At 38.5% G+C, this 25,401-nt stretch overlaps 1 protein-coding gene across 1 annotated transcript in view; it reads left to right on the plus strand.

Moving 5' to 3' along the window:
• The first annotated feature begins 673 nt into the window (after nucleotides 1-673).
• The window catches only part of CYSLTR2 (cysteinyl leukotriene receptor 2), a 48,252-nt gene continuing 23,524 nt past the window's right edge, over nucleotides 674-25,401 (plus strand). The window contains exon 1 of the mRNA XM_044666041.1: nucleotides 674-773. The gene's annotated coding sequence lies outside the window, so the exon portion shown is untranslated. The remainder of the gene's footprint in view (nucleotides 774-25,401) is intronic.

A 25,401-nucleotide genomic window follows, 5' to 3' on the forward strand; every position in this document is an offset into this window, starting at 1 on the left:
GCCTGGGCTCTTATGTCCAGGTCTATATGGGGTGAGAAGTCTTGCCCTCCTCACTCTTTTGATCACCAGAGTAACCCTCACTTCTTGTCAGAATAGGTCTTTGCATCAAAGAGTTGACAAAGTATTGGTTGCAATGCCCCTCTGGGGGAGGACACTTTCTGTGTATGAACTTTAGACAGAGAAAAATCTTATGAATCTAGCTATTTGGGATGCTGTGACTCATCCCCTAGCGTCACTGCTGCCACTGAAAAACGCTTTTCTTATTTTAGATCTGTTCTAAGTGATCTTGTTTCCCAGTTTTTTCATTTTTGCAGTGGGGCAAGGAGAGTCACTAAAGTTACCCAAACACTTGTTGAAAATTTAAAGCCATTTAAAGCTTCTGATGGAATCCAACGACCTCTTTAATGATTTTTCAAGAAGTCAGTGAAGAAGGGAAAAATAGCAGCTATACTGAATCGGGTCTATTTTTCTGCCTCCTCATGAGTTCTTAGTTGGTTAGTCCTGACCTTGGAAGAAAGACTATGACCGCTGTGGAGGACTAAAAGCATTCTCATGTCAATAATGATATGTTTAAAAGCCTCAATATTCTATTGTCCAGAAAGAGCGTTCCTCCTTGCTTATGATTGGCCAACACTGTTGATTGAACATTAAAAATTTGTGGGTTTTCTTTCACTTCTGTTTTAAATCAGCAAGAAGCAAGACTGAAGAAAAAGCAGAGAAGAAACAAGGAGGTCAACAACGAGACTATCGAAGGGAAGAAAACCTAGGATAAGGTAAACATGATATATATATATATATATTCCTCCCCTCCCCCCTTTTGGTCTCTGCCTTGCTACTTCAGTTCTAAAATACTTTTTAAACTTCAAAAAATATTTTATAGAATTCTTTTGTTTTCATATCACCTTAATTTCCTGTTATGCCTCCTTTCCCTCTGAACTCTGTCTTGCAACAAGAAAACCAGTTGAGCAAAACCAACCAACATAGTGGTTGATTTAGATCTGTAGTGCTTCAGTGCATGCCCATAGTCCTTCAAGTCTCTACTGAGAGAATAAGTATATTTCATCATCTTGTCTCTGGGATCAAAAGTGATGATTTTAATTTACCTGAATTCAGTTGCCTTTTAGTATTGTTGAAAATCATTGCTTCACTGATCCTTATAGGATTTATTTTTTTTTTATACTTAGCTAACACTCTCCCCTCCCTTCCTTCAGAATTCAAGCGCATTAATCAATCACATATTTGTAAAGTTAGACATTTGTGGTTTTGTAATTTAGTTAATCGATTCAAAGGATCATAGATTTAGGGCTAGAAGGGACCTCAAGGTCATCTAGTCTAGTCTCTTCATTTTACATATGAAGTAACTGAGACTCAGAGAAATTAAGTAACTTGTCCAAAGTCACCACTGGTATATAGCAGAGTTTAGATTTCATCCCAAGTCCTGCAGTGACTCCAGAGAAAAGGCTTTTCTATCACTTTGGTTGTCAAAGGAAAAGTAGAGAAAGGAAAGAGAGCTATTCACTCACTTTCTCCTAGAATAAAGGTAAATGTTTGGGAGGGTCTCTGGCTACAAGTACCAGAGTTGAGGCAAATGGTCAAAGGGATACTTTAGTAAAAGGGAGTCCCCTGGGGTTCTTGGGATTTAGAGCTGGAAGAGATTTTAGAGAATATTTCAGTCCTTCTCCTACACTCTGCCCCCATTTTACAGAGGAAAAGCACAAGGTTTTGAAAGTTTGAGTAATTTATTGCAAATCACAAAAGGGACCTCAGCAGAATTTTAACCCAAGTTCTCAGACTCCAGATCTAGTGTCCTTGATACTGTACTCTGAACTTGCAATGTAATAGATGATCCAAGAGGTTACTTGACCATTAGGAGTTGGAGATTCCTTCACATAGTTTCTACATCAAATCTGACTGGAGTCTGTTTAAAAACAATTTTCTAATGTTTTAAATTTAAGTTTCCGTTTCTAGTTTTTTGAAATTATAAAGATTAAGTTTCCAGGATGTTCTGAGTGTTAATAGAAATAAACTACATATTTGCAAATACAGAAATATGGAATTTCATCAGCCACGTAGTCTCACACATAAATGAAAAGGAACCCTGACTAGGGCATACCTAACAAGCAGTCATTCACCTTCTGGAATATCTTCAGTGAGGAAGAACTCAGCACCTTGTGAGGTCTAATCTCCTCTTAGACAATTCTCATTTCAAATCAAGTCAACAAACATTTATTAAGAGCTTGTGATGTGAGGGTCTCTGTCCTAAGTACTGGAGATATGGAGTATAAACCAAAAGAAAGCCAGCCCTTGCCCTGAAGGAGTTTACATTCTAATGGAGGAAGACAATGTATAGAAGACAGTTGAAAAGGTAGAGGTAACTGCACAGAGACACACGATAGCCAAGTCCAAAGGATAAAGATTGTCTGGTCCATGGATCCCTCCTTAAAATCAAAGAGATAGAGGTAGAAAGCAGCTGAAGTATGATGGGATAGTCCAGAAAGGTCCTAACTGCCGGGCAGTTCCTCCTGATATCCCACCCAAGCCTACATTTTCCTACTTGCATTCATTGTTCCTGATTCTGTGGTCTGGGTAGATACAACACTGATCCATCTTTCACATAACAGTCCTTCAAACAAATGCTCCCTCTCCTCCGAGTTTTCTTCTCCAGGCTAAATATTCTTAGTTCCTGGCACTGATCTTCATATCTAATCCAATGAATCCAATAAACATTTATTAAATACCTGCTACGTGCCAAGCATTATGCTAAGTACTAGGGATACAATTAATTTTAAAAAATAGTCCTTGCCTTTAAAGAACTTATAATCTAAAGGACATACGACACAGGCTTACTGCTCTTGATCGTCCTGGAGGTCTGTCTCTGGGAATTCTTCAACTTATCAGTGTCCCTCTTAAACTGTTATATCTAGGGATAGCTAGGTGGATCAGTGGATAGAGAGCTAGAGCTGGAGGTGAGTCTTGGATTCAAATCAAGTGACCTCAGATACTTCCTAGCTATGTGACCCTGGACAAGTCTCTGAACCCCCTTGCCTAGCCCACTTTTTTTTTGCCTTGGAACCTTTACTTAGTGTTGATTCTAAGACAGAAGATAAGAGTTTTAAAAAATAAAACAAAACTGGGATTTCCAGAAGTCAAAACAGTCATCAGATTTTTTGCCTCTCAAAGAAGCTTGATTTCTCACTATGACATCCAAGGATGTAAATGCTTCAACACTTAACACTTTCATTCAGTCATGCCATATTCATTTAACATCTCTTCTGTGCAATTTACTATATGAGGGAAATTCCTGAAAAGAAAAACTATATTCCTAAAAGTAAAAATAAACAAGACATTGTCCCTGTTCTCAGAGATCTTACAGTCCAGCAGTCTATGTATATAATAGAGTACAGAGACAAATAATTAGATTTAAGTGCATAACTAATTAAATGTGGTATGGAGTCAGATGCAAAAGCTGGAGCAGTCAGGGAAGGCTACATGGAAAAGGTGCCATTAAAGAGAGCTTTGCAACTGGGTAGAGACATCAACAGCCAAAGATGGATTTTTTAATACCAGAGAATTCCTTCAGATCATTACAGTAGGAAAGGAGGAGGATGCTAATGGTTTTCATTCAGTGTTGTTGGTTTTTGTGAGAGTTGCCAGGCAGAGGGTGGGCCCATATCCTTCTCTCCAGTGGGCAAGGGCATGAAGGAAGGAAATTGTGGTGTATATCTAAGGAACAATGTATAAAGAGTTTGGAGAAATAGAGAATCGATGAAGGGAAGTGGTACGGACACATTGGACAAAGAGCTGGAGACAGATTGTAGAAAGCCATGAGTGCCAGATTGACACACTTGGCTGTTCTCTAATAATAGGAATCCATTTTAAGATTCTCAGTTGCATCTTAGACTTGTCAGTTGTGGACAAGCCACTTCTCTTTTCTGTGATTGAGGAAGGCCGGATCAAAAGAGGGTCTAGGAGCAGACAACGCTGGCAGTGTTCAGGATACAACACATGGGAAGTGATGAAGGAGGTGCAACAAAGGACACTAAAAATTTTTTTTTAATCTTAAAAAAAATTTATTGCCAGAGAATTCCTCGAGATTACCACAGGATGAAAGGAGGAGGATGCTAATGGTTTTCATTCAAAATGTTGGTTTATCCCAGAATGTTAGAATTGAAAGGAAATTTAGGTATCATCTTATCCATGCTCTTTATTTTGAGAAACTGAGGCTAAGAGAGATTTAGTGCCTTGTAGATGGCCACAGAGTAAGTTAGTAGAAGAGTTAGAGTTTAGAACCTGGTGTTGGGGCAGCTAGGTTGTGCACAATGGATAGAGAAGTGAGGGAGAGAGGGAAAAGGAAGAAGAGAGAGAGAAAGAAAGAGGGAAAGAAGAAAGAGAGAGGAAGAAAGAGAGTCAGGGAGAGAAATATCAGTTATAAACATTTATTAAGTACCTACTATGTGCCAGGCACTGGCTAGGGATATAAATAAAGACAATCCCAGCCCTTAAGGAGTTTATAATCTAATGAGGGAAGACAAAACACAAAGGGAAGCTAAAAAGGTAGGGATGGAGGGAAGAGCAGGGAGGTATGCAATTCAGAAGCATCCAAAAATCTGAGAAGTGCCATTGTAAATTATAGGACATTTTTTTTTTTTTTACCCCTGTACTTCGGTGTATTGTCTCAAAGGTGGAAGATTGGTAAGGGTGGGCAATGGGGGTCAAGTGACTTGCCCAGGGTCACACAGCTGGGAAGTGTCTGAGGCCAGATTTGAACCTAGGACTCCCATCTCTAGGCCTGGCTCTCACTCCACTGAGCTACCCAGCTGCCCCTATAGGACATTTTTAATCAAGAAAAAAAGTGTCCTGCAGATTTTATATTTTCACTTTATTTAAAGAAGATGTTTTGCTTTTCTAGTGCAAAATGGAAGCACTGTCCACTATCTTAGAATTTGGTCTTTCACATCTTTTTGCTTTTTGCTTCAGTAAATAAGCTTTCCCAAGAAGAAGACACAATTTCACTGTGTACTGCTAGAGGTCACGTATTTTCCAAAATACAGAAATTTAGTAGGCTCATAAAAAGATATTTTGATTAAATTTGAAAATCCCTGAAGGATTTTTTTTAAAAAGACCACTTATAAAAAGATACAAATACATGCAGCAAAAGCATTGTCATATGATCGTAGATTTATTTATAGCTAAAGGGACCTTAGAGATCATCTAATATAACCTTTCAATGTCATAGATGAAGAGACTAAGTTAAATAATTTTTGTTAGGGTCATATGTGTCGTGAGGCAAGATTAGTTTCCATCACATATGCAGAAAATAGAACAACTTTTCACTACATAACAGAAGCATAAGGAAGGAGGGGTTTCCTCATCCCCTCTGTGTAAACAGAAAGTGTTTAGGAGGGGTCTGATAGATCTTATTATCAGGTGTGAAACTTTCTTATTGAGATGAAGACAAACATTTTACTGATTGAGAAAATTAATTAGCCATGCCTCTGGGAATGGTAAATAACTAAACTCTTCAGGGTTGTCAAGTCTTGGAACCCTTTGTAGAAGAGACCTCTCTTCCTAAACCAAAGATAGTTTTTTCTTTCTCCTCCCCTTCACATTATTCGTGTAGTTTTGAAGGAGACCAATTGGACCAGTAGGAGACAATGCATCTATTGGTGAAAGCAGATTCAAGGACTGGAACCTTTGGCAATCAAGAATAAATACAAATTTTATAGATAAATAAATGGCCCAAAGGGGTGCATCACTCAGGGGTGAAGGACTGAGGATTCTACAAAGAAAGAAAGTTCATCTAGGCCCTGTTTTGAATTATCTTTGCCATATATGTTTCCTTAAGATCTCTTAAATTAAGAGGCCATGTTGCCATTTATGTGCTCAAAAACAAAAACCAACTCAATATCCTCCCCTAAAATGAAATTTTAAACTAATCTTGCCTCACTACACATATTACCCTAAGAAAAATTATTTAACTTAGTCTCGTCATCTATGTTATTCAAGGGGTTATATTAGATGATCTCTAAGGTCCCTTAGGGAGAAAGAACAAAAATCTAGTGCAGTGGTTCCCAAACTTTTTTGGCCTACTGCCCCCTTTCCAGAAAAAATATTACTTAGTGTGCCTGGAAATTAATTTTTTTTAATGTTAATAGCAATTAATAGGAAAGATAAATGCACCTGTGGCCCTCACAGCCCTCCCGAATCACTGAAGCACCCACCAGGGGGCGGTAGCACCCACTTTGAGAATCACCAATCTAGTGCCTACAAATTCCTTTGGCACTAGCTTCTCTGACTCCACCTTGAATGCTTCTGCCTTCCTTTAAAGCTTTTGCTTCTTAGACCTAATGGAGGAAGAATTTCTATTTCTCATACTGTTTTCCTCTTCTCATGGCTATTTTTCTCCCCTCATACATCATTCCCAAACTTTCCAACATCTTCCCCATTATCATTGTAATTTAATTTTGTTCCCATTCTTGCCACCCGTCTGGCCTGTATTTGTGAGAGAGTGTGTTCCAGGTTTATAGGGGAATGTTTTATAAGGACCATTATTATGCCATTTTAGTAAGTGCCGTTGTTTGTTCAGTCATTTTTCAGTCATGTCTGACTCTTCTTGGCAAACATACTGCAGTACTTTGCCATTTTCTTATCCAACTTATTTTCCAGATGAGAAAATTGAGGCAAATAGGATTAAGTTGGCCAGGGTCACCAAGATGGTAAATGTCTGAGGCCAGATTTGAACTCATGAAAAGGAGTCTTTCTGACTGTAGATCAGGCACTCTATTGATAGGACGTACTATTTAGCGCAGGCCCTAGAAGGGAATCCTCCAGAGTTAAATAAGATCATAGTAGCACAGAACTCTTTTCCAATTCCTTCATTTTACAGATGAGAAAAATGAAACCCAGGGAAGAAGCTACACAGATACTCAGTGACAGTATCAGGATTTAAACCCAATCCTCTGGTTTTAACACCATTTTTTCCCCCAAGTATACCACATGGCCACACAGTCTTTCAGAAAAAAACCAAATGGAATTGGAACCCCTCCATGACTTCCCAAGTCCTCCTTTCATTCCCACCTCTCAGCCACTTACTTCTGCCCAGCACATGTAGATTCAGCCTTCGAGACCATAATGTGGTCATTTCAAGGACGCTGAGAAGGTCACACAGGAGGCTTTCGCAAGACGTTCAGAGGGAGGCACAGAGGCGTTTTGGGGAAGACTGAAGATATGAGATGGGGGAAGTAAGAAGAAAGAAGTCTGAATGGTGTGAGAAGAGAGCGAGAAGAGACGATGGAAGCCTGTCGTGGGTGAGAGCAAGAAGTCACTCCCGAGGAATAAGAAGATATAAAATACACGGGAAGGACTCTGATAGGAGGAATCACCATCTTTCGGGATAGAGGGAGGAAATGGTAAGCCATAATTAACATGGTTGGAGGGAAAATGACATGGCAAATTTTGTTAGCACTTTCCCATTGCCTTTTTTGGCTCTGGAGCTTCTCCAATTTGTTTTCCTCTTAAACATATGCATACCAAGCAATGACTCATACTTTGTACTTTTCCTAACATATGAATTCTGCGTGTCAAACCGTATCTGCCCCGTCGCCCCTCAGAGTCCTTCTCCCTTAGATTTCCTAACTTATAAATGAATCTGTGATGAAGTATCAGTAAGCATGAAAGGACTGACACAGTTCCCTAGTCAGGAACATATTTGTAGCTTAACAAGGGAGTTCGGTAATTACTGCCTTCTTGAAGGATTCTCTAATGATGAGAAGAATTTCATGGACTGAGGCAGTCTAGAGTGGGCAGCCATGGTCATGAGTATATTGCTACCAGCTGGGATAGGTTTAAGAGAGCTAATTATTAAAATTTCCGTGTAAGCTTAATTTATTGTTCTGTTGATTATCTAGACTTAAGTGATGGGAAAAGTATTCATAATGCAAATTAAACTTAAAAGCACATTTTGTATGTGTGGGTGTGTGTGAGTCAGTTGTTAACATTTTTCAGGGGGCAGCTGGGGGCTCAGTAGATTGAGAGCCTGACCTAAAGACAGGAGGTCCTGGGTTCAAATCTGGCTCCAGACACTTCCTAGCTGTATAACCCTGGGCAAGTCACTTAACCCCCATTGCTAGCCCATACCACTCTTCTGCCTTGGAATCCATACACAGTATTGAATCCAAGATGGAAGGTAAGGTTTGAAAAAAAAAAACACAAAATATTTTTCAGCATACTCCTGGGCATATCATATATATTTTTAATAAGTATAGTATCATTTTCTTTTATTATTATTATTTTTTTATTTTTTACATTTTTAAACCCTTAACTTCTGTGTATTGGCTCCTAGGTGGAAGAGTGGTTAGGGTGGGCAATGGGGGTCAAGTGACTCGCCCAGGGTCACACAGGCTGGGAAGTGTCTGAGGCCAGATTTGAACCTAGGACCTCCCGTCTCTAGGCCTGACTCTCAATCCATTGAGCTACCCAGCTGCCCCTATAATATAATTTTCTGATAAGAAAATGGAGAGCAAAGTTGAGTGACAACCAACTGTTTGGAAGTTGGAACCTTACCCAGATGCCATGAGCCAAGGGGCAGAAGACAGTTGCTGCCAACACTATAAAAAGGCATGAGCTGAGGCAAATAGTCTCTCAGTTGTGAGAAGGGGGCCCCTGGTGGCTGGGTGGGTGGGCCAAGCAACCTGCTTGAGTTACTTGTATTTAATTGATTACCACATTACCAAATACTGAATAGAGCTATGGGATATATATCAATTATCTGATTAACAAGAATCAACCCTCAGGCCATTGGTCAGGGCCAGAGAGGGAGAGGCATCTCCATGTAATAAATTGTCTTTTTGGGGACCCTAAAATCACGTTGCCTAGAAAGCTACGTGACCAGAGACAACAAAGACACAAAGGCATGAAGTTGTGGGGATGGCAAGAGATGGAGAAGAGTACAGTTTGGCTCTAGCATGGAGTGTATGGAAGAAAAGAGTTGAGGTAAGTGGGAAAGGCAATATTTAGCAGGTAGCCTGTGCTGGAGTGGAGGAGGTGACACGTTAGAAATTAAAGTAGTTCCAAAAAGAAAAAAAAAAGATTTTAGCAGGGACCATACTCTGATCAGAGTGGCTATAAGCCAAGCTAGTTCATCCCTTTGCAAGATTTGTGATAATTAAAGCATTTACCTGTGCGATCTCATTTCATCATTACAATATCCTTGTGAGGTTGGTTCTCTTAATATTCCCATTTTACAGAAGAAGTAACGGAGGCTGAGAATTTAACTCGCTCAGGGTCCTACAGCTAGCAAGTGTCTTGAAGCTACATTATTGTCAACTCTAAGTCCAGGGCTCTCTGCATTTTGTGATCATGTGATGGTGAAGCCTTGGAGAGGATGGCCAGAGAAGGGTGATCAGAAGCAGTGGTTTGGGGCACTCCTTCCCGTTTCTCTCTGGGCTGTTTTTGTGTGTCCTTGGCTGTTGACCTTGTGGGAAAGACAGTCAAGAGCTTGGGAGGCTTATTTATGTCCTGTCATGTGTCTGGGGGATGGCTCATGGTTTGATCCTTGGCCACTCTCTAACTAAGACAAGGAATCCAAGCCTGGAACAACAAGAACGTGGCCAGCTTGGAGCAAGGAAACTGACCCAGCAGTAACTGACCCAGCAGACACCCCGACACTTGGAAGGGATGGGCTGCAGGCGGGGAGGGTGAGACTGGGGCGAGGGCCAAACTGTGGAGAGCTTTACAGTCAGGCAAAAGGAGTGTAGACGTCACCCAGCAGATATTGAGGAAGCATGGAATAATTTTGCACAGAACTGAGGAAAGGGGTTGATGGAGAAGAAGTGAAGGGATTAAGAATTAAGAACTCCTAAAAAAAAATGTTCACCTTTGACCAACTGTTAAGGGGAAGAGAGATTAGACTTGTTATTCTTGGTCCCAGAGAGTAGAATGAGGTGGAAGTGTCAGAGAGAAGGCAAACCTTTCTAACAATTAGAGCCGCCCCAAAGTCTTCAAGCAGAGGCTGAATGACCCCTTGTTGAGAGTGTTGAAGAGAGAGGATTCTTGGCCAACTTCAAATTCGCTGCCTTTCCTGCTCTGCGATTCTGTGAATAGATATTCTCACATAGCCTTCCTTTGGGGCAAGAGACTTGCAGAAGGGGCTGACACGAGCAGGAAGAGTAGCCTGGGTTTCTGAGCAAGCAGGAAAAAGGAAAAAAGAAAAAAATCAAGAACTGATATAAACATCATAGATTCAGTGCTGGGAAGGATCATTCAGGGCTAGGAGGTTGCTGATGTAGCTAGATGCTACAGTGAATGAAGCCAGGAAGACCTGAGTTCAAATCTGGCCCCAGACATTTAATAGCTATGTGATCCTGAATAAATCACTTAACCTCTATCTGCCTCAGTTTCTAGGGTTATTGTGATGATCAAATAACTCCTGCTGAATTATAGCAACCAGGCACTTTTTAGACTCAGGCCTCCTTTTGCACATTTAAAAACTGAGAAACCCCAAAGAGCTTTTGTTTATTATGGACTATATCTATTAATATTTACTGTATTTGAAATTTAAAATGACAAAATAATAAATTATATATTAATTCATCTAAAATAACAATAATAAACCTATTAAAGTGTTAATATAATTTTAATGAATTTTTTTGAATTTATTAATGAAAAAATTTTTAATGAAAAAGAATTATTTTCCAAAACAAAAAAAAATTAGAAAGACTAGCAAAGGGGGCAGCTGGGTAGCTCAGTGGAGTGAGAGTCAGGCCTAGAGACAGGAGGTCCTAGGTTCAAATCTGGCCTAAGACACTTCCCAGCTGTGTGACCCTGGGCAAGTCACTTGACCCCCATTGCCCACCCTTACCACTCTTCCACCTAGGAGCCAATACACAGAAGTTAAGGGTTTAAAAATGTAAGAAAAAAAAAGAATAGCATTATTTTCATGTTTTTTTCAGATATTATAATACTTAGCTTAATAGAAAATAGCCAAATTTCTCTTATCTTCTTCTGCATTCATTCTGTTGCTATATTTTGTTTTGGTTGAAGTAATTGAAGAATATTTGGCATCACACAAATATGCAGTTAGAAAAGGGAATAGTATTTTAATACACAAATATAATATCAAAAAAGTTCAATTTGCAATAAAACTGAAGTAGAACTCTGCGCCAAAAGCTATTTAATATTTATTAATATTAATTTTATTTAATAAATAAATAGCTAGAATAGGGGTCAAATTTTTTTCTCACACAAAAAATGCCTTAGTCTTATGAAAATTGTTTTGAATTCCTCGACCCCCTGAAAGGGTCTTAAGAGTTCTCTAGAGATCCTTGGACTATACTTTGAGAATCACTGGTCCAAATTTTCTGATAGTCTCTTTTGTGGTTTGACTTGCCAGTCCTTTGGTCCTTCTTGTTCAGGGATCCAGCTTCCCTCTTCCTATTTGGGAGTAAAGGAATAGAAATTTCCCCTCTAATCTCTCTGCTCACAAAGCCAACTTTCATCTTTTAGTCATAGACTTCAGTCCAGAGATTGATGTGTCCCCTGAAGTTTCTGATACCCTCTCCTCCATACGATTCACAAGCCTATGCTATCTCTAAGAAGAGACATGCTGTATGTTTGACTTCTCAACACATATAGCATCTATTAATTTTCCTAAAATGCTATAAGAAAGGGAAGGGATGTTTTTTAAAAGACCTCAAAGGAAGAAGAAATATATCACCAAATATATATGTAATCTTATTAGCTCACTTTGTACTAGAAGGTGATCCCAGGCTCAGGTCTACTGGACTGAGTTTGTAAAACAGAAAATAGGATAAAGTAAAGTAATTGACTTTCAGCAAAGAAGGGAAAAAAGATAAGCATTGTTAAATGTCTATAGAATATCTATATTAGAAGAATGCAGCCTTTGGACAATTAAAAAGCTTGCTAAATTATGAATGTTAATTTCCTATAAGAACATTCCCATCAGTACCATGTTGTTTGAAGACTTTCTCTGTTTTGTGCATGTCAGATACCATGATGGTGAATCCATGCTCTGGATGATTGGTGATGTTCCTTCTTCAAGGGACAAAAGCAAGTATAGTGCATAAACAAAAGGCAATTTGGATCTAGCACTGTACTAGGAATCAAGAACATCTGAGTTTAAAACCCACCTCAGGCACTTACCAGCTGTGTGACTCTGGGCATATATCACTTAATCTCTCTGTACATCAGTTTTCTCACCTGTAAAATGAACTCAATGGCTCTGCCAGTTTTAAACCTGTAATCTTATACTTTTCTCTTCTTCCTTCCCTTATCCACCACTTCCAGATCACCAAAAAAAAATTGAAAAGTCCAATCAACAAAGAATTACTTGGCTTAAAATTTGTGAGTGAAGAGCCAACCATTTGCACATGGGAATGAATGAAAACACAAATGGAATAAAGGGATTGGTAGGCCAACTAGAGTTTGAGAGATGAGGAGAGCAAAGAGACTTTGTAAATGTCTCAGTGCTTTAGGAAAAGGTTGTTAGTGGAAAAATTAATGTTGGGTCCAGACTTATAAATGAAAGAGGAAATAAAAATATAGAGATTGAGACCAATGTGAGACCACCATACTTAAATGTCCTTCTCTGAATAGATTTAGAGCAGTGATGGCGAATCTTTTAGAGATGGAGTGCCAGGTCCTACCCCCACCCTACCCCTGAGACCAAGTGCAATGCCCATCCCTCCACTGAGTGCCAGGTCTGCCCCACTCCCACCCCCCTTTACCCCAAAGCACTCCCATTGGGCTGCTGGGCAGAGGGGCAGGTGAAGTGAGGAATGTCCTCAGGCATGGTAGAGAAAGGGAAGGGAGCAGCTCTGCCAGAGTCTCTCTGCCTTTCTAGTAACAAACTCTAGGAGGCAGTGGGGAAGGGCAGCCACATGCCCACAGAGAGAGCTCTGCATGCCACCCTTGGCACCTGTGCCATAGGTTCACCATCACTGATTTAGAGAAATTGGAAGTCCAGTTACACATCTTTCTTTCCCTAGACTTCCCTTGGGTTTGCACGGGCAGTAAAAGATTATGGAGTAAGTTGGGGACCCTCAAAAAAATCAGAGTAATTGTTAGGGAAAATTGTTCTGTACAGCTACAGACAGAGTAATATCTGGGGGCTATTAGACTGTGAGCTCCTTGAGGGCAGAGATGGTCTTTTGACTATCTTTTATCTGAAGCACTTGGTCCAGGACCCAACAAATATTAATTTTTAAATTTTCTTACCAATTACATGTACTAGATTTCTACATAAATTTTCTTAAGTAATATGATCCAAATTGTCTCCCTCCATTTTCCCTCCCATCTCCTAGAACTAGCAAGCAATTCAATTTGGATTTAACATGCAAAATGTATTTCCATATTGTTCACTTTTGTAAGTGAATAATCTTAAAAAATCAAAACCCCAAAACATATACTCATATAAACAAGTAAAAAATTGTATGCTTCATTCTGCATTCTGACTCCAACAATTCTTTCTCTGGAGGTGAATAACATTCTTTTTCACAAGTCCCAGAATTGACCTGAGCCATTGTATTGCTGATAGTAGCTAAATGTATCACATTTGATCATTCCACAATATTGCTGTTACTATGTTAAATGTTTTCCTTGTTCTCCTAGAAAATATTAATAAATGTTTATTGATTGACTACAATGTGTCAAAATATCCTAGTTATTCTGATGGGTTCATTGCTTATATATATTCACCAAACTATATATCATGTAGAATAGCTATGAGGTAGCAAGAAGATTAACAAGAGATATCCAAAAATTCAAAGGAGAAAATAGTCTAGGAAAGGTAACAACAAGAAAATAGATGACTTCAATGTCTAGTCACAAATACACAAGATGTAGATAACATGATGAGCATTTAATCTTGTAAGTATCACCAGGACTTGGTTAAATGAAACTCATGTCTAGAAAAAATAAGGCTCTGGAACAGGGGTCGGCAATGTATAGCTCTTGAGCCATATCTGGCTCTCTTGAGGGCCAGATATGGCTCTTTCTGCAGGAGCCATAAAGTCAGTTTTTTTCAGGCGCTGTTACAGGAGCCACACTGTGAGCACTGTATGACTCTCACAAAATGACATTTTAAAAAATGTTGTGTTTATGGCTCTCACGGCCAAAAAGGTTGCCGACCTCTGCTCTGGATGTTTATACCTTTCCCAAAAGGAACAATATAGTTTTTTTTTAAAGATAGGGGAGTAAGTAGCATTTTGCTTAAGAATATATTCTCATGTGAAGAAATTCAGGGGCATATATAGGGTAAAAGAGTGAATGGGTGATGATCAAAGGAGGCACAAACAAGAATGATGTTGTCATCAGATTATACTACAGACCATCTGAACAGAAAGAGGAATTAAATGAGGAAGTTTGGAAACTTCCTAAGATCACAAGCTTGACATGAACGCGTGCTATATTAATGATGGAGGACTTCAGGTATACTAATATCTTCTGGAGTTCTCTTTTGCCAAGGCAAAATAGCTACTAATTTCTTGGTTTGGCTTAATTTCATCCTATAAAAGGAGGGATTCTATTCTGGCCCTGATTCTCACAAACAGGAAGGCACTGGTTGCTGGAGTGGGAGAAGTGACAAATTCATACTAGAATTCGTGCCAGTGAAAGGAGAGGAAAGCTAGATATAAGTATTATGTATACCCTAAGATTTGGAGGGAACAGATTTCAGAGAAAGGATCTCATGAAACAAAGTGTTAGAGGACAAGTCCACCTAGGAGGGATGGGAAACTCTGGAGACTGAAATTTAGCATAACACAAAGAAAGAATTCTGAGGAGAAACGATGCTGCATAATTTCAAATCATGGAATAGCACAGCCTCCCAAGAGTTAAAGCTGAGGGTTATCCTTAGGATAATAGTTCTTGATATTACTATTATTGAGGGTATTGAGGTGACTTTCCAGTCACCTAGGTTTGCAACTTTGATGTTATCCTTAATTCTTCACCATCTCTCACTTCTTCAATATTCAATCACTTCTCAAGTCCTATTAACACATCTCTCTTGAATATACCCCCTTCTATCCTCTGATCCTGTCACCACCCTGGTACAGGTCCTCATCACCTAATATCTTTCTCTAATATCTAAACTCTTTCAATAGCCTGCTGATGGGTGTCTGCCTGCCTCAAGTGTCTCCCCTCTCCAGCCCACCCTCCACTCAGCTGACTAAATGATCTTTCAAAAGCCCCCACTATTCAATAAGCTGGCTTCCAGCAGTTTCTTGTTACCTCAAAGATTAATTTAAGTCTTTGGATTGACTTTTAAGGCTTTAATTTACAACCTGGTCCCAACCTATCTTTCAATTCTTCGTTACTCCCCTTATCATTCTCTGCAATCTGGTGTGTCTAGCCCATTAAAGTTCCCTGAAAATAACAATTCTTCCAACTCTGTGCCTTTTCTGTGGCTGTTCCCCATATCTGGAATCCCCACATCCCATTTGCCTCTGGCTTCCTTCCAGTCTCAGCTCAAATCCTAGTCTTTTCTGCCCCCTTCCAGTACCTTCCCTCAGATTACCTTCTGTCTACTCTATTTTGTTCATATTTAGTTTTTGTTGTTTTTTTACTTGTCATTTCCCACATTAAAATGAGAATTCCTTGAGGGTAGAGAATATTTTTGACTTTCTTTGAATCCCCTCATCTAAGTACAATGCCTGGCATATAGTCAATGTTTAATAATTGCTTGCAGACTATTGTCTTAAATGTTTTTAAGTTTATTTTACAGGATTACTCTAAGGGGGAGGAGAATAACTGTTATACAGATATGAGTGAAGAGCTCATGGAAAAATAAATTATGATTAATCTAGACAATAAGGAGACCAAAGGGAATGCTTACAAATTGACTCATTTGACCCTACTTATCAAAGCTTTAACTCTGCAAATACTTGGAGGCACAATTATGCATATTTGTTTTATTCATGATTTGTATTGTTCTGGGATACCAAAAGCATTTCTAATGATGATAAATTAACAAAAATTTTGTGCTTTATCTTCAAACATCCACTGCTCCATCTTATTAACAAGCTAATTCTATACTTGGCAAGTGTCATAGCAGTATTTAAATCCAATTCTTATGATTCCAATCCAATGCCTTTCCATTATGCCTCTCAAAACTTATGTTGTTATGCCAGCATCAGGAGAGGAGGAGCTATATGGTGCAGTGGATAGAGTGTTCAACCTAGAGGCAAGAAAACTTAAGTTCAAATCAAGCCTCAGATATTTACTAGCTATGTGATCTTGGGCATGCCATTTAACTTCTATCTACCTCATTTTCCTCCAATAGGAATAAAATGGGGAAAATAATAGTAGATACCTTTCAGAATTGTTGTGATCATCAAATGAGTGCTTAGTAATGCCTGGCACAGAGTAGTAATACTGCTTTCCTTCCTTCCATCCAATAGCAATGTCAATTGTTTAAAGGAATATAAAAAACAAACATTTCTATAATTGCACAGTTTTCATAAAAGTCTATCTTATATGATGTGGGGAGAGAGAGGAGGAAGGTAGGATAGGAGAAGGAAGGGAAAGGAAGGTAGAGAAGCCAGGGTTAACCCCAAGCCCAGGAGGGGAAATTGAACCGAACTCTTTCAGAGCTCAATAAAGATCAGGTAGCACTTATTGTTAGAATACCTAGATTTTATTTAGTTAGGAAAGGGAAAAGTTAGGTAGGGGAAAAGGGTTTCCTCCAGTAGGCACTCCTCCAGGGTTGAGAGGCTCTGGGGTTGAGAGTCAGGGTCGAGAGAGCCAAGAGCAGCAAGAGTGACCTAAAAGGCACCAAAACTCTCTCTTTTCTCTTCCTCTGACACCTCCCACAAAAAAAGTGGGAGGTGTTGGGAGAAGTTGTAGTAGGGAGTCCTGGGAGTTGTAGTCTCCCAGGGTTTAGAATATTTTTAAACAGCACATTCCTTCCTGTGATTTTTTTTGGGAGACCAGTCTCCCCAATTGATCATAACAAACATAAATAAAATTACAATTACAATAAAATAAAGGGTATATACATCAATACAAGGGGAGAATGGTAACGGTTTTTACAATATAAGGAAATCAAATATTTGGCGCTTCTTTTAAAAAAAAATTTAGGGGCAGTCCCCTTCTTTCACAACAATATATATATGTATATATATACAAAACAAATGTATTTAAACAAAACAGATGAATTTTACAAAACAAATGAATTTTAGCAAGACAAATGAATTTTAAACCAGACAAATGAATTTAAAACCCCCCAAAGTTCAAAATTTTGCACATCCGGTTGCTCTCTTAGGCTCCTGGATCAGCATGCATTCTCTATGTGGTCTCCATGGATCTCCATTTAGATTCTGGGAGGTAGTAAATCTCTTTTCCTAAAATAACTTAAACTCTCCATATGAAATAAAAACATTCCCTACTGAGGAAGATAGAAAGAAACATTGAAATCACAGAGGGATATATGGCTGAGGCAGGAGGTATATGAATCACTGCCAATCAAATTCATCAGGAAAATTAGCACAAAAAGGCCAAATAATTAGTGGATGAAAAATTCTAAACATCCAATTCTAAAATTTTTATGAAAAAAAATTCTAAATAAGAAAAAAGAAAATCACAACAGGTCATTGAATAATGCCCAATTAAAGTAAATCATGTCTGACATCATGTACCCACTTAGCAACCAGGACCACAATCACCCATCATAGTAAGAAATTTAGAAAAAGGATTAGATTTGTATTTATTGGTCTGATATTACATAGTTTCTTCTTTTCTTCTTTCGTCATTTCTTCTCAAGGATAGACTATGGAGCCAGAACAGCCAATTGTTAGGTACTTGATATAAATTTTCACAAGGTGTATAGTTCAAAGAGTCCTACGTCTTAATGTATGTTAAGAGTTACAACCTTAATTCTCACACTAGGTTCAAGTCTTTTTTATTGGCATAGAAATCTCAGCAATCCTAGTAGGATTAGTTTCTCTATTTTACCTGTGTGCTCGTTTGGCATCATGCAGGTTAAGTACATGCTGCTTTGGCACTGTGTAGGTAACTTTTCTTCTTTGGCACTGTAGAGATGAAATCTGTGCTCATTTGCTGATCCCATTTCTTCGAATCAGGCATATGTGCAAAGTCCCATATTAGTTAAATATAAATGGTAGTTTCAGTAGCCTAAGGCTTTTGGGCAGGCAGTTACAGTTAGAAAAAATGGATATACTAAACCTACACTAATGTAATAATCAAAAACTCATTCAATTTAGATAGATGACATGTGCTTCAAATACAAAAATTGCACATGCAATTTTTAAAAAATGTGCTAAAATTTCAAAATATATTTATCTTCTATAATCAGTGACAATGAGAAAAAAATATATATGTATGTTGCAATTCATGTCACTTAAGGAGGGGTGGAATAAAAAGGTTCTTACCCAAGAATTTAGATGCATTTCCTCTTAGCTTAGCCATGATCCACAATGTGAGTGCAAATGAGTTAAAACAATGAATATATAAAAGCAATGATACATTGCTTTTACAAGAAAATACAAACATTTTACAAAAAGACACAAAATGTAAATCAAGTCAATTCAATACAAGTGTCCTAATATAGGTAATATATGATCAAATCTTTCAAATACACAAAATACAAATTGTTATGGACTTCCATAAAGGTTCATGTTAAATACTGGATGGCACAAATAAAGAAAAGGGAGCAGACAAGAACTGTATTGTAAAAAACCTGCTGCTTCTTGTTTTCTATTTTGAGGGAGACAAAACTGAAAAGGGTTAATAGCAACAAAACAACAAAAGCAATAGTTTAAGGGGCACCTCCTTCTGCCCCACGTGGAGGAGCAGTAGCACCCTGAGGAGTGTGTGGACAGGCTCCACTTTGAAGATACTGCTGTGGGGTCATTTGTTGTGAGTTATCTGCCTGGTTATCAGTCCTGAAAGTGCGATTCCTATAGTTATTGTTTCTGAAATTAGTATTGTTTCTATAGTTATTATTATTGTTATTACTGTTCCTGAAATTGTTTTAGTTATTATTATTCCTAATTGTCTATAACAGATTCCTGCAATTCATCATTAAGTGGCCCTTGTTGTTACAGAAGTGGCAGGTCAGAGATTGATAATTAGACTCTCAGAGAGGGGCAAGTGGTATTGCTATAGTATCATCATGCCCTCTTTCCTGCTTTTCTAGTTTATTACAGAATGATTTCAGTTCTTCTTGTATGGTATCCAATATATCATTAGTTTATACCTTTGTCTCTTCATGTCATTTAGTGACATACACAGCTATTCTCCTTAATTCATCCAAATCCATTTCTAACCATTTGGGACAATGCATCTTAAAGTAATCCTGGACCACTCTGCAAGAATTGTTTACAAATTGTTGCCTTATTTGTTGTCCGCCTTGCTCTGTTGATAAATCTAAGTTCAAATATCGACCTCCCAATGCAATAAGCCTGTCCATAAACCAAGAGGGAGTTTCATCATCATTTTGCATTTGGCAATCAAATTTGGTACAGTTGTCTGGATGTTCTGCACATTATTTCATTGCTTTTAATATTGCAGCCCTAGCATTCTTTAACTGCAAATATTCCTCAGGATCACTGTAATTCCAGTGAGGATGCCAGTGTACTGCATTTTGTCCTTGGGCCTTATTTACATTAGAGATGATTTTGTTTCTTTCTATCTCTGTCAGGAAGATCTGGAGTAATTTTTCCACATCCTTATAGGAAGGATGGTATTGGAAAAATATGTCGTCCTTTTCATTACAGCTATTGGTTTGTCATTATAATTTGGAACATCTTTTTAAAATTCTTTGTTATCTTGAGGAGTGAATGGAGTATAGTATGTTAAATTTATCATATCCCCAGATCAGTAGGCACTTCCCTTAGAGGGAAAAGGCCATCACAGGAATCTGAATCATATGAATCAGAATCATAGTGTGGTTTTTTTTTTCTGAGTCATTTGGATGCTTACTGAGGCAGTATTGGTTGGAACTGGTAAGGTCTGGACTGGGGTTGGTTGTGAACTGGGAGAAGGGACAGGAGTGTCAGGAGAAGTAGCAGAGGAAGGAGGGTTGACCAAGAGATGCACAAGATGAGAGAGGAGTTTCTTCACATCTGTCTCCTTCTCTATTTCAGGAGAAATAGGAGAAATAAGATTTTCCTCTCTGAATGTTTCTGGAACAGCTTAGCAAAATTTTGAATCAGATTTTTGAATTGGATACTCCTGAAATTTTCTTTTTTCTTTTTTTTTTTTAAACCCTTAACTTCTGTGCATTGACTCATAGGTGGAAGAGTGGTAAGGGTAGGCAATGGGGGTCAAGTGACTTGCCCAGGGTCACACAGCTGGGAAGTGTCTGAGGCCGGATTTAAACCTAGGACCTCCCGTCTCTAGGCCTGGCTCTCAATCCACTGAGCTACCCAGCTGCCCCACTCCTGAAATTTTGAATCAGATATTTGAATTAGGTCTTCCTTTTCCAGTGCATTGCACATAGAGTATTTGAAATTGTCCAGTTGTATTTGTACTGCTGCTTGGATTTTGGCTTGCATTTTCTTATTTGCAGCCTTTTGCATGTTATTGGAAGTTAAAAAAATTTCCCAGCAGCATCAAAAGGAGGAGGTATTCAGAAATCATAAAGGTTTCCAATTTGGCAAAAGCCAAAAGATTTTCCTGTATAGAAGCATCATATTGAGCAGTTTCCATTGATTTATTTATTCATTTAGTTAGTCCCAACAATTTATTTGTTTGTTTGTTTTGTATATTTATTTAGTTTAGGTGCAAAAAAATCTATTTTTTTATTTATTTGTTTTGTTTTGCTATATATTATGTATTATTGGTGCTGCCATCCAGTGGCAGAAAGGTAACACTGCAGCTTAGCAGAAAAAAAGGGAGGGGGTACACAGTACTGGCCTCTAGTGGCTAAGATTCAGTACTATGGGAGAGGAGACTTAGGGCTGGGACTAGGGGTGGGACTAGTGCTGCTGGGAGTGGAAAAGGGTGGAGCCAAGGCACTGTGGGGCTGTGGGAATCAAGATGAAGGAAGGGGGTGGTACTGAAGCGCCCCGAAGCACTCCAGGGTTCCTTCCTACAAAGGTAAATAGGGTTTTTTGGCTTTTCTTTTCTTTTTTTCTATTAGGTAGTTAGAGTTAGGGGCAGGCAGGGAGTTTTAGAATTAGGCTGGGGTGAGTGGAAGTCAGAGAGGGACAGGTTTTTCTGGGACCTCTGCTGGGTGTTTTAGCAAGACCCCCTGCTGGTTTTTTTTTTAACCCTTACCTTCCATCTTGGACTCAATACTGTGTATTGGCTCCAAGGCAGAAGAGTGCTAAGGGTAGGCAATGGGGGTCAAGTGACTTGCCCAGGGTGACACAGCTGGGAAGTGTCTGAGGCCAGATTTGAACCTAGGACTTCCCATCTCTAGGCCTGGCTCTCAACCCACAGAGCTACCCAGCTGCCCCTCTACCACCCCCACCCTCACAAACACCCCCCCCCCCAAAACCCCCTGCCCCTGGGTTTTAGCTGGAACTACTGCTGGGTTTTAGCCCGGCAAGGGTAAGGAGGCTTAGGGCTAAGGCTCCTGGGCTGGGTGAAAGGGATTTAGATTTAGAACCCCTGCTGAGGCAGAGGAAACTGGCAGGGGGTTTAGTAGTGGAAGGGACCCCGTTGGGCTGGGTTTGGGGCAGGAAATTTTTTTTACTTATTGGTAGGCAGTAAGCAGGCTGGTAGTTGGCAGGTAGTCAGGCAGGCAGGTTCAGGTCCTATTGGGTGCCATAAAAATGTGAGAGTGGATGATAGGAGGAAGGTAGGATAGGAGAAGGAAGGGGAAGGAAGGGTAGAAAGGGAAAGGAAGGGAAAGTAACCCAGTCCCCAAGCCCAGGAGGGGAAATTGCCCTGAGCTTTTCTGAGCTCAATAAAGATCAGGTAGCACTTATTGTTAGAATAGCTAGGTTTTATTTCGTTAAGAAAGGGAAAAGTTAGGTAGGGGAAAAGGGTCTCCTCCAGTAAGCACTCCTCCAGGGTTGAGAGCCTCGGGGTCTCCGAGAGCAACCTAAAAGGTACCAAAACTCTCTCTTTTATCTTTCTCCAACACCTCCCACAAAGGAAGTGGGAGGAGTTGGGGGCAGTTGTAGCAGGGAGTTGTCTCCCAGAGTTTAGAATATTTTTAAGCAGCACACTTATCATTGGTGGGTAGTACATTAAGAGTTATATACATCTAAAGGATCTAGATCAGTGATGGGCAAACTATTCCCTGCAGGGCCAGATCCAGGCCATGGTTTGCCCATCACTGCCTTAAGCAATTCCCTAATCACTACGCCCCCACATCCAGATGTAGTGATTAGGGAATTGCTTAAGGCAGTGATGGGAAAACTACAGCCTGGATCTGGCCCTGCAGGGAATAGGTTGTCCATCACTGATCTAGACTAAACTTTGGGTACATTGTTATTTAGATAGATAACCAACTTAATTAGAAACTAACTAACAAGTAACTGTCTAAATATGTTTGGCAATCTGTAGACTCTTAAAAGATGCTTGATTGGTTAAAGTAGCCCCCTGGACTTTACTATGAAGGGAGAGAAGAATTTTAACAATTGGGAATGAGGAAGAAATTTGCTTCAGACCCTGAAGGAATCTCTACAAAGACAGGAAGACAGTAAGATAGGGTAATATCAGAAAGAAGATAGAAGTCCTTTTCTTTTCCTTGGAAAATGTAGTGTATAAGGAGAAAAAGTATGAAAAAAGAATGATAAGGTAGGTTGGAATGAGACTGTGGAAGCCTGAATAATATACTAATAAGTTTGTATTTTGTCCCATAGCTATTAAGGAGATATTGAAGATTTTGAAGGAGAGTCACATGATCAGATTCATATGTTAGGAAAATAGTTTTTAGTAGTGGTGTAAAGGATAGATCAGAACACAGAGAGCTGTCAGGTGAGGGGAAATAAGGATCTGAACTAAAGTGGTGGCAAAAAGAATGTAAATAAAGAATGTAAAGAAAAGAGCTATTTCAGAATTAAAATTAACAGCATCTGACAGTAGGTTGTTTTTGGAGGGTGAGACAATTGTAATGAGTTAAAAATGATGCCCAAACTTTGATTTTGGGAGATTAGAAAGAGGCTGCTTTCAGTAACTTAAATAGGGAACTTGGGAAAAGGAACATATTTCGAGGTTGGAGAAGCTGAGCCCAGTCTGAATATATGGAGTATAACATAACATAATCTTAGGGACACCCAGATAAGTAGCTGGAAATGTGGGAGAAGTCAAGGTGAGAAATAAAGATTTGGCTGTCATCCGAATAAATGTAACACTTGAAACTATGGGAATAGATCAAATTGAAAAGAAAAAGATTTTTTTAAGGCTAATTATAGAGCTTAGGAGGGCAATCCAGTGCTTAGGGGGTAAAAGAAAGGAGAAGAAGCAGGTAGGAGAAGAAAAAAGAACAATTAGAGATGTGGAAGGGAGCCAGAAAAGAATAGGAAGTCCTCCCCTAGAAGTAAACATCAAACAAATATGTCTTTATTGGTTTATCTGTAAGAAAAAATGAGACTGAGCTAGAAAAAGGAGAGGCTAAATGATCAAAGGAGATAATGTACATAAAACACTTTGCTAAACGTAAAACACATATGTAAGCATAATATTGTTGACATCATAGGAGTGGATGACTTCTATGAAGGGATTCAGAGAAAGATGAATAGAGGGCTAAAGGAAAAGGTAGGGCTAATGTCCAAAGTTAGTGGAGTCAGTAAACGAGGAAGTGAGAAAGATCGAAGGTTAAAGGAGAATTTAAATAAGATCATTGCCAAACAGCTGAAAATGTTTCAAGAAGAGGGAAAAAGAAAATCCAAGTTCAAGAAATATGATCAGAAAGAGAATTGTTAACGGATCTTTAGATGGCCCAGTATGAAGGCACTGGTTTCAGAGAGAAAATTCAGTGAGGTAAAAAGAGGTAGTGGGATCAAATTAGAGAAGATTAAACAAAAGAGATAACAAAGAGATAGGGCTGTCATTTTCATATATTTGAATCAATTCCTTAGATGTGTTGAATTTTGATCTTTTTTAAGAGATACTGGCTGAAAAGGGTTTTTTCCACCTTTACCAGTTAACTATTTCTCTCTTAATTTATAAAGCATTTTTTTGTGTTTTTTCTTTCAGTTTTATGTAATCAAAGTTATTCGTTTTATCTTCAATATTCTATCATCTATTTATATCTCTAGTTCTCTCTATTCATTAACTTCCTGTATTCATAATTGTAAAAACATTTTCTTTCTTTATTCTTTAGTTTGTTTACAATGGGGTCTTTTTATAGCTAGGTCATGTATTCATTTCATCTTCTTGTGGTATATGGTATAAAGTGTTGCTACAAACCTAATTTCTGCCAGACTACTTTCCAGTTTACCCATTTTTGTCAAATAGTGTATCTTTAACCAAGTAGTTGGCATCTTTGAGCCTAGCCCATTAGTTTAATTTGCTTCTGTATGTTGTGTAACTCATGTGTTCCACTATTCTACTTTTCAATTTTTTAGTCAATACCAAATAATTTTTGTAATTACAACTTTGTAGTATAATTTGAGATCTGTAAATGCTGGGCTCCTTTCTTTCCTACACCCTGCCCATTATTTTCCTTGAGAATTTTGACCCTTTGTTCTTCCAGATAAGTTTATTATTATTATTATTTAATCTTCCTAATCTTTTGAAAGTTTTATTGAAATAGCACTAAGTAAATTAATTTGGGCAGCATTATCATTTTTGTTTTATTGGCATGGGCCAACTATGAATAATTAATATTTATTCACTTATCTATGTCTGTCTCTATTTGCAGTTGTATTCACATGATTACTGTACATATCTTGATAGGTGGAGTCATAAATATTTTATATATCCTGTAATTATGGTGAATGGAATTTCTCTTATCACTTCCTTTTAGGTTTTGTTGATAATATGTAGGAAAGCTGTTGATTTCTGTGGGTTTGTTTTATATCCTGCTACTTTGCTCAAGCTGATAATCATTTCAATTAATTTTTAGTTGACTTGTTAGTATTGTCTATAGTATACAGACCATCTTATCACTTGAAAATGGCAATAACTTTGTTTTTTCTTTAGCTGTGTTTGTTGTTATTAAGCCATTTAGTCATGTCCAACTCTTCATGACCCCATTTATGGGGTTTTCTTGGCAAAGATACTGACGTAGTTCACCATTTCTTTTTTCCGATTGCCTATGTTAATTACTTCAATTACTTTTTCTTGTCTTATTGTTATTGCTAGCATTTCTAGCACTATGTCAAAAAATACTGGTGATAATGGACATCTTATTTTACCCCTGATCTTAAAAGAAATGCCTCTACTTTATTTCCATTATGTATAGTACTGGCTCTTGGTTCTAGTTCAAAACAACTTAGTATATTAAAATTTTCATTTATTACTATG

The sequence above is a fragment of the Gracilinanus agilis genome, chromosome 3 (assembly GCF_016433145.1).
Source record: "Gracilinanus agilis isolate LMUSP501 chromosome 3, AgileGrace, whole genome shotgun sequence".
Taxonomy (NCBI): domain Eukaryota; kingdom Metazoa; phylum Chordata; class Mammalia; order Didelphimorphia; family Didelphidae; genus Gracilinanus; species Gracilinanus agilis.